The 9,827-nt window shown below is 39.7% G+C and overlaps 1 protein-coding gene across 1 annotated transcript in view; it reads right to left on the minus strand.

Annotated features, from left to right (window-relative positions):
• LOC128703024 (ADP-ribosylation factor-like protein 6-interacting protein 4) overlaps positions 1-8,699 on the minus strand; it is a 65,578-nt gene extending 56,879 nt beyond the window's left edge. The window contains exon 1 of the mRNA XM_053797574.2: positions 8,576-8,699. The gene's annotated coding sequence lies outside the window, so the exon portion shown is untranslated. The remainder of the gene's footprint in view (positions 1-8,575) is intronic.
• Positions 8,700-9,827: the final 1,128 nt, after the last annotated feature.

Raw genomic sequence — 9,827 nt, forward strand, 5'->3', positions numbered from 1 at the left:
AACAGTAAATCTTCTATTTTTTGGTTTGAATAAAAATTCATTATGTGAATAAAAAATCAAAATGGAGTTCATTTGTAAAGCCTCAAAATGTAACTAATAAACAGAGGAAACGTTAGTTTAGCACCAGGAATGCCTGCATTGTTTATTCTGGACCCTATTTTGAAACTGGAATATTTTGAACTTTGTGTTAAATTGGCCAAATTACCATTTTCCGATCACTTTATTTTGTAGTTGAAACAGTTGACATGGCAATTTCTTGTGCTCAATCGATAGAATAGAAGTAATACTAGTGAAATAGCTAAGAATTTGGTCGATTGGAATAATGTAATTGGCTTAAAATGGGAGTCAAAGCAGGTAAAATCGCTGAAGCGTAAATATCGCTGAAACATCAAAATTTGAGAGAGCATAATTTCGGCAATTTTCCATCAAATTTCGTACTTTTTGTTTTATTACCTTCAGAAAAAGATTCTCTAACATTTCATAAGAAAAAAATAACTTTTTTTTTTTAATTCTTGGACCCTGGTGCACACTTTGAAATTTGGCCTCTGGACCCCGAAAGGGTTAATCTGTCCAAACGTAGATCTACGTTCACCTATGTAACACGCTGAATATTTTGAAAAAAAAAAAATTAATTAAAGAGGGCAATTTTCTGTGTGTTATAAGACCAAAAAAAAAAATGTTTAGGACCAGTATTTACCGAGATATAAGACTGCGAAGTTGGCACTGGATGCTCACCTGATGGCAACATCGAATCCCGCCGCTTGCAGAAGTGATATCGATATACCTCTTTTTCTCGTTTTTATTTTAATTTACATAATTTTCACGTTCTGATGATTACAATTTATAATAGTTCTTGTGATTTCATAGCCAATCTTTGTTCTGACACTAATATTATGTACAGTAGACCATCATTTAGCACGAGTTTATTTGGCACGATATGAGTATTGCACGATTGAAGAATTGTGGCAGAATTTTATGTAACACGTTGTATAATTAATTTAACATGGTTCAGTTTGTGGGAAGGGAAAAAAAATTCTCTTTTGGTCAAGCAGCCAGCTTGTTGTGGAGCAGCCAGGGAGCCCTCCTGCCATCCCCTACCACTCCCCAACACCACCCCACCATCCTAGCGTTCGTAATTCATAGGTGTCCAGTCCAGTCTTTCTCTGCTACAAGGCAGCTGTGTTTGTGAATTGTGTTATGATATTTTAATTACTATATCTCGTATCTGCCAAGCAATCATGACACTCAGTAGCCATACCAGTGTTGCTGAAACAAAGATATTAGACAAGAGATAACCTGTAGCCGTAATGAAGTGTTACTTTGTACACAGAAAAAGAGGTGAACATGAGTTTGTGTGACTGACTGATTGAATGACTTACTGACTGACTGAATGACTTACTGAGTGACTTGACTGATTGACTTGAAGTTAGACACTCCAGTACAACCATCAACTTCAGTACCAGAACCTCTACCATCCACCTCAGCCCAGTAGGACCACAACATAACTCTACACTCTCTTCACAATCATCCACAAACACCAGCACCCATAATTTAAGGTAAGAAATACTATTATTTCTGTTACATCTGTAGTCTTAACCCTTTCAGGGTCCGTCCCGTAGATCTACGGCTTTACGTTCAGGGTCCAAACCGTAGATCTACGTCATGAGCTCAGCTCACTCTGATAAACTGTTAGTGGTACATTTGGGCCTAGATATGAGAGAATACATCTATGTGGTATGTGTGCACCACATAAAACAGATCCTGCAGCACACTGTGTATAATGAGAGAAAAAACTGAAATCATGATTTTTCGATTAAAACAGCGACTTTGCAGTGTTTTTTCGTATGTTTTTTATAGTTGTATTTGCGATTTCTTGGTCTCATTTGATAGAATGGAAGACATATTACAGAAATAGAGATGATTTTGATTGGTTTTAGCACTGGAAATGGCTTGAAACTGTGCTCAAAGTAGCAGAAATGTTAAATTTTTGCCGATATTCAAGAGTAAACAAACGACCTCACACATCTGATACACACCAGCTGGTGGGTCTAATATGCATTCACAAATATGGTGATGATATTTATACAATTATTACAGTATTGTATAACAGTAAATCTTCTATTTTTTGGTGTGAATAAAAATTCATTATGTGAATAAAAAATCAAAATGGAATTTATTTGTAAAGCCTCAAAATGTAACTAATGAACAGAGGAAATGTTAGTTTAGTTCCAGGAATACCTACATTGTTTATTCTGGACCCTATTTTGAAATTGAAATATTTTGAACTTTGTGTTAAATTGGCCAAATTAACAATTTCCGATCACTTTAATTTGTAGTTGAAACAGTTGACTTCGCGATTTCTTGTGCTCAATCGATAGAATAGAAGTAATACTAGTGAAATAGCTAGGAATTTGGTTGACTGGAATAATGTAATTGGCCTAAAATGGGAGTCAAAGTCGGCAAAATCGCCGATTCGTAAATATCGCTGACACATCAAAATTCGCAAGAGCATAATTTCGTCAATTTTCCATCAAATTTCATACTTTTTGTTTTATTACCTTCACAGAAAGATTCTCTACCATTTCATAAGAAAAAATAACAAATTTTTTTTTTTTAAATTCTTGGACACTGGGGCACCACTTCAGATTTGGGCCTTGGACCCTAAAGGGGTTAAGCAGTAACAACATAATACATCACAACAATGAACTAAAACTACATATTCACTTTTATTTTTGTAGGATGTGGAGGCCTAAAAAATAGTTGTTTGGCTTTTTGGGGGCTCCCAGGAATGTAACCCTATATTTTCACATAAGTTCTTCAGTTCATCTAACATGATTTTTACCTAACACGGCATTTTCAAGAACGTAATTACCGTGCTAAATGACACTCTACTGTACTGAAATAGTACTCAAATACTAGTCACAATCACACCGACAGGTGAACATTTTCACCTACCTTGGTCATTTACTATTGTCTAGAAATATATACAAAGTATTTATAGGTCTCAGCAATGTTTTAGACATGCTGGAGTATATATGAAACTCCTTGAGGCATAGTGGTAAGATGAGTGTCAATAAACTTCTGACACTGCAGCAGTGGAGTGACACTTCATGAGTGTGCCTTACTACAGGGAACCCTGACTTCGTTTGTTTTCACTGTTACACACAAACATGTCTGCCTGTCTGTTTATCAGTCTAGCTCTGCTTATCTGTCTGTCTAGCTCTGCTTATCTGTCTTTCTGTCTGCCTATACAGGTCTCCCTCAACATTCACGTTTACAGCTTTCACGGGCTTCACACATTCGCGAATTCCCAACCGCCAAATTCACAGCCACCAAATTCCCAGCCGCCAAATCATATTCAAGTTTCCCGCCACCTGCGAGTCCCTACTACCCTCCCTCCGACCCCCGCAACTGGCAGCCAGCCCTCCCACCACTCAGTGTGGTGAATGTTTTGTTTGTTCATTATTTGCTATTAAACTACAGTATAAATAATGTAAACCCATTCATGACTGCATATTGGAATGGCTATTCGGGCAGGTATTAGACGGTGACATGTGTTTACTCTTGAACACAGCAAAGAATCAAACATTGCTGCTACTGCTAATAGCAATAATAACAATAATAATAACAATAATAATAATAATAATAATAATAATAATAATAATAATACGATATAATTGAAGAAGGAAGTTGTACAAAAATACGAGGGAGTGGTTGACACATCGTCAGTATGGCTTTGTTTATGCTGGAGTGAACATTAGTCTCCCTGCTCTTCCAAACATTTCACAATAATTCATTGTGTTTGGTGCTTGTAGATTGAGTGCGACTGGAGTGGTAGAGGCAGTGGTTGAGGCAGCGATTGAGGCAGCGATTGAGGCAGTGGGTGAGGCAGCTGTTGAGGCAGCTGTTGAGGCAGCACTTGAGGCAGCGATTGAGGCAGCGATTGAGGCAGTGGGTGAGGCAGCTGTTGAGGCAGCTGTTGAGGCAGCGATTGAGGCAGCGATTGAGGCAGCGATTGAGGCAGTGGGTGAGGCAGCTGTTGAGGCAGCAATTGAGGCAGTGGGTGAGGCAGCTGTTGAGGCAGCGATTGAGGCAGCGATTGAGGCAGTGGGTGAGGCAGCTGTTGAGGCAGTGATTGAGGCAGCGATTGAGGCAGTGGGTGAGGTAGCTGTTGAGGTAGCAATTGAGGCAGTGGGTGAGGCAGCTGGTGAGGAAGCGATTGAGGCAGTGGTTGAGGCAGCTGTTGAGGCAGCGATTGAGGCAGTGGTTGAGGCAGCTGTTGAGGCAGCGATTGAGGCAGTGGGTGAGGCAGCTGTTGAGGCAGCGATTGAGGCAGTGGGTGAGGCAGCTGTTGAGGCAGCGATTGAGGCAGTGGGCGAGGCAGCCGTTGAGGCAGCAATTGAGGCAGTGGGTGAGGCATCTGTTGAGGCAGCGATTGAGGCAGTGGTTGAGGCAGTGGTATCTAATAACATACATGTTATTAATAATAATAATAATACATGTTATTAATAATATGTACTATTATTATTTATAACATATATGTTATTAAATACCACTGCCTCAACCGCTGAATTATTGTGAAATGTTTGGAAGAGCAGGGAGACTAATGTTCACTCCAGCATAAACAAAGCCACACTGACGATGTGTCAACCACTCCCTCATATTTTCGTACAATTTCCTTCTTCAATTATATCATATTATTATTATTATTATTATTATTATTATTATTATTATTATAGGTAGTAGGTTGGTAGACAGCAACCACCCAGGGAAGTACTACCGTCCTGCCAGATGACTGTGAAACAAAAACCTGTAACTGTTTTGCATGATGGTAGGATTGCTGGTTTTCTTTTTCTGTCTCATAAACACGCTAAGATAACAGGGATATCTTGCTACTCCTACTTACTCTTTGGTCACACTTCACAGACACGCACATGCATATGTATATATACATACATCTAGGTTTTTCTCCTTTTTCTAAATAGCTCTTGTTCTTTTTTATTTCTTCTATTGTCCATGGGGAAGTGGAAAAGAATCTTTCCTCCGTAAGCCATGCGTGTCGTATGAGGCGACTAAAATGCCGGGAGCAATGGGCTAGTAACCCCTTCTCCTGTATACAATTACTAAAAAAGAGAAGAAGAAAAATTTTATAAAACTGGGTTGCTTAAATGTGCGTGGATGTAGTGCGGATGACAAGAAACAGATGATTGCTGATGTTATGAATGAAAAGAAGTTGGATGTCCTGGCCCTAAGCGAAACAAAGCTGAAGGGGGTAGGAGAGTTTCAGTGGGGGGAAATAAATGGGATTAAATCTGGAGTATCTGAGAGAGTTAGAGCAAAGGAAGGGGTAGCAGTAATGTTAAATGATCAGTTATGGAAGGAGAAAAGAGAATATGAATGTGTAAATTCAAGAATTATGTGGATTAAAGTAAAGGTTGGATGCGAGAAGTGGGTCATAATAAGCGTGTATGCACCTGGAGAAGAGAGGAATGCAGAGGAGAGAGAGAGATTTTGGGAGATGTTAAGTGAATGTATAGGAGCCTTTGAACCAAGTGAGAGAGTAATTGTGGTAGGGGACTTGAATGCTAAAGTAGGAGAAACTTTTAGAGAGGGTGTGGTAGGTAAGTTTGGGGTGCCAGGTGTAAATGATAATGGGAGCCCTTTGATTGAACTTTGTATAGAAAGGGGTTTAGTTATAGGTAATACATATTTTAAGAAAAAGAGGATAAATAAGTATACAAGATATGATGTAGGGCGAAATGACAGTAGTTTGTTGGATTATGTATTGGTAGATAAAAGACTGTTGAGTAGACTTCAGGATGTACATGTTTATAGAGGGGCCACAGATATATCAGATCACTTTCTAGTTGTAGCTACACTGAGAGTAAAAGGTAGATGGGATACAAGGAGAATAGAAGCATCAGGGAAGAGAGAGGTGAAGGTTTATAAACTAAAAGAGGAGGCAGTTAGGGTAAGATATAAACAGCTATTGGAGGATAGATGGGCTAATGAGAGCATAGGCAATGGGGTCGAAGAGGTATGGGGTAGGTTTAAAAATGTAGTGTTAGAGTGTTCAGCAGAAGTTTGTGGTTACAGGAAAGTGGGTGCAGGAGGGAAGAGGAGCGATTGGTGGAATGATGATGTAAAGAGAGTAGTAAGGGAGAAAAAGTTAGCATATGAGAAGTTTTTACAAAGTAGAAGTGATGCAAGGAGGGAAGAGTATATGGAGAAAAAGAGAGAAGTTAAGAGAGTGGTGAAGCAATGTAAAAAGAGAGCAAATGAGAGAGTGGGTGAGATGTTATCAACAAATTTTGTTGAAAATAAGAAAAAGTTTTGGAGTGAGATTAACAAGTTAAGAAAGCCTAGAGAACAAATGGATTTGTCAGTTAAAAATAGGAGAGGAGAGTTATTAAATGGAGAGTTAGAGGTATTGGGAAGATGGAGGGAATATTTTGAGGAATTGTTAAATGTTGATGAAGATAGGGAAGCTGTGATTTCGTGTATAGGGCAAGGAGGAATAACATCTTGTAGGAGTGAGGAAGAGCCAGTTGTGAGTGTGGGGGAAGTTCGTGAGGCAGTAGGTAAAATGAAAGGGGGTAAGGCAGCCGGGATTGATGGGATAAAGATAGAAATGTTAAAAGCAGGTGGGGATATAGTTTTGGAGTGGTTGGTGCAATTATTTAATAAATGTATGGAAGAGGGTAAGGTACCTAGGGATTGGCAGAGAGCATGCATAGTTCCTTTGTATAAAGGCAAAGGGGACAAAAGAGAGTGCAAAAATTATAGGGGGATAAGTCTGTTGAGTGTACCTGGTAAAGTGTATGGTAGAGTTATAATTGAAAGAATTAAGAGTAAGACGGAGAATAGGATAGCAGATGAACAAGGAGGCTTTAGGAAAGGTAGGGGGTGTGTGGACCAGGTGTTTACAGTGAAACATATAAGTGAACAGTATTTAGATAAGGCTAAAGAGGTCTTTGTGGCATTTATGGATTTGGAAAAGGCGTATGACAGGGTGGATAGGGGGGCAATGTGGCAGATGTTGCAAGTGTATGGTGTAGGAGGTAGGTTACTGAAAGCAGTGAAGAGTTTTTACGAGGATAGTGAGGCTCAAGTTAGAGTATGTAGGAAAGAGGGAAATTTTTTCCCAGTAAAAGTAGGCCTTAGACAAGGATGTGTGATGTCACCGTGGTTGTTTAATATATTTATAGATGGGGTTGTAAGAGAAGTAAATGCGAGGGTCTTGGCAAGAGGCGTGGAGTTAAAAGATAAAGAATCACACACAAAGTGGGAGTTGTCACAGCTGCTCTTTGCTGATGACACTGTGCTCTTGGGAGATTCTGAAGAGAAGTTGCAGAGATTGGTGGATGAATTTGGTAGGGTGTGCAAAAGAAGAAAATTAAAGGTGAATACAGGAAAGAGTAAGGTTATGAGGATAACAAAAAGATTAGGTGATGAAAGATTGAATATCAGATTGGAGGGAGAGAGTATGGAGGAGGTGAACGTATTCAGATATTTGGGAGTGGACGTGTCAGCGGATGGGTCTATGAAAGATGAGGTGAATCATAGAATTGATGAGGGAAAAAGAGTGAGTGGTGCACTTAGGAGTCTGTGGAGACAAAGAACTTTGTCCTTGGAGGCAAAGAGGGGAATGTATGAGAGTATAGTTTTACCAACGCTCTTATATGGGTGTGAAGCGTGGGTGATGAATGTTGCAGCGAGGAGAAGGCTGGAGGCAGTGGAGATGTCGTGTCTGAGGGCAATGTGTGGTGTGAATATAATGCAGAGAATTCGTAGTTTGGAAGTTAGGAGGAGGTGCGGGATTACCAAAACTGTTGTCCAGAGGGCTGAGGAAGGGTTGTTGAGGTGGTTCGGACATGTAGAGAGAATGGAGCGAAACAGAATGACTTCAAGAGTGTATCAGTCTGTAGTGGAAGGAAGGCGGGGTAGGGGTCGGCCTAGGAAGGGTTGGAGGGAGGGGGTAAAGGAGGTTTTGTGTGCGAGGGGCTTGGACTTCCAGCAGGCATGCGTGAGCGTGTTTGATAGGAGTGAATGGAGACAAATGGTTTTTAATACTTGACGTGCTGTTGGAGTGTGAGCAAAGTAACATTTATGAAGGGATTCAGGGAAACCGGCAGGCCGGACTTGAGTCCTGGAGATGGGAAGTACAGTGCCTGCACTCTGAAGGAGGGGTGTTAATGTTGCAGTTTAAAAACTGTAGTGTAAAGCACCCTTCTGGCAAGACAGTGATGGAGTGAATGATGGTGAAAGTTTTTCTTTTTCGGGCCACCCTGCCTTGGTGGGAATCGGCCAGTGTGATAATAAAAAAAAAAAAAAATAAAAAAATATTATTATTATTATTATTATTATTATTGTTAATTATTATTATTATTATTATTATTGTTAATTATTATTATTATTATTACTATTGTTATTATTAGCAGTAGCAGAAATGTTTGATTCTTTGCTGTGTTCAAGAGTAAACACATGATGTCACCGTCCAATACCTGTCCGAATAGCCATTTACATTATTTATACTGTAGTTTAATAGCAAATAATGAACAAACAAAACACTCACCACACTGAGTGGTGGGAGGGCTGGCTGCCAGTTGCGGGGGTCGGAGGGAGGGTAGTAGGGACTCGCAGTGGTTGAGGAAGTGGTGGAGGCATTGGTGGAGGCAGTGGTGGAGTCTGTGGTATTTAATAACATACATGTTATTAAAGCATAACATGTATATATTTAGTACAATTTACGACGTTTTCATGTATTTTATGATTGTTCATGGTTCAACAAGTTAAGGAAGCAGTATTGTATTACATTTCCCTACAATATATTGGGGCACCAAACATTCACGGTTTTTCAACATTCACGAGGCTCTTGATCCCCTAACCCTCGCGAATGTTGAGGGAGACCTGTATATGTGTCTTTCTCCCTCTGCTTGTCTCTGTCTCAGGGAGCGGCTCATAAACTTGCTGGTTCACAAGCCGCTCCCTGAATCCTGAGCAAGTGAAAATGCATATTACTTGCGTCAAGCTTATTATACCTTATATCTACAAGCACTTTGCCTGGGATTTTTGGGTTATCCTAGATAATTTACACTATGTATAATAACTATACTTATGTGTACCTGCGAGAGACAGAGATAGACAGAGATATAGATGGACAGAGATATAGACAGAGATAGATACAGGCAGACAGCCAAAGTCAGTCAGCCAGCCTGTCGAATACGTCTGACATTCTGGCAGGATGACACTGCCAGTGGTATCAGAAATGAAAGGATGTTGCACATGGATTATTATCGAGGTTTTTGATATTTCCTCGACCACTGGCGGCCACATCCATCTCAAAGCCACTAAACTCTGGGTCTACATCACTTTCCTCTTAAAAGGGGAGTGTTAATATGACATGACATCAGTGAATCTCTAGTGTTTCCCATGCTATTTGCTCTCGCTGGTGCTCAATTGAACTGGTGCTCCCAGATTTTTTTAATACTGCACATACCGAGCGTTAACCCTTAAACTGTCAAAACGTAGATCTACATTTTTTCAACATCTGAAAGTATGTAAAAAAAGTAGATCTTCTTTTCTTTTTTTACATTTGAAAACGTGAAAAAAAAACTTTGATCTGCGTTTTTTTTTTGTTATATGTATTTGAAAATAAGTAAAAAAAAAAGGAAAACTACTTTTGGAGCACTACGCATGTGAACATAGATCTGCTTGGACAGTTTAAGGGTTAAGACCCATTCTATACTGACCAGGCATCTCAGGCCAATCATGCCAATTTTAAAGGAATGAAAAATAAAATGTTGATCTGCGTTCGGAGCACTACA

This window comes from Cherax quadricarinatus, chromosome 86 (genome assembly GCF_038502225.1).
Source record: "Cherax quadricarinatus isolate ZL_2023a chromosome 86, ASM3850222v1, whole genome shotgun sequence".
Taxonomy (NCBI): domain Eukaryota; kingdom Metazoa; phylum Arthropoda; class Malacostraca; order Decapoda; family Parastacidae; genus Cherax; species Cherax quadricarinatus.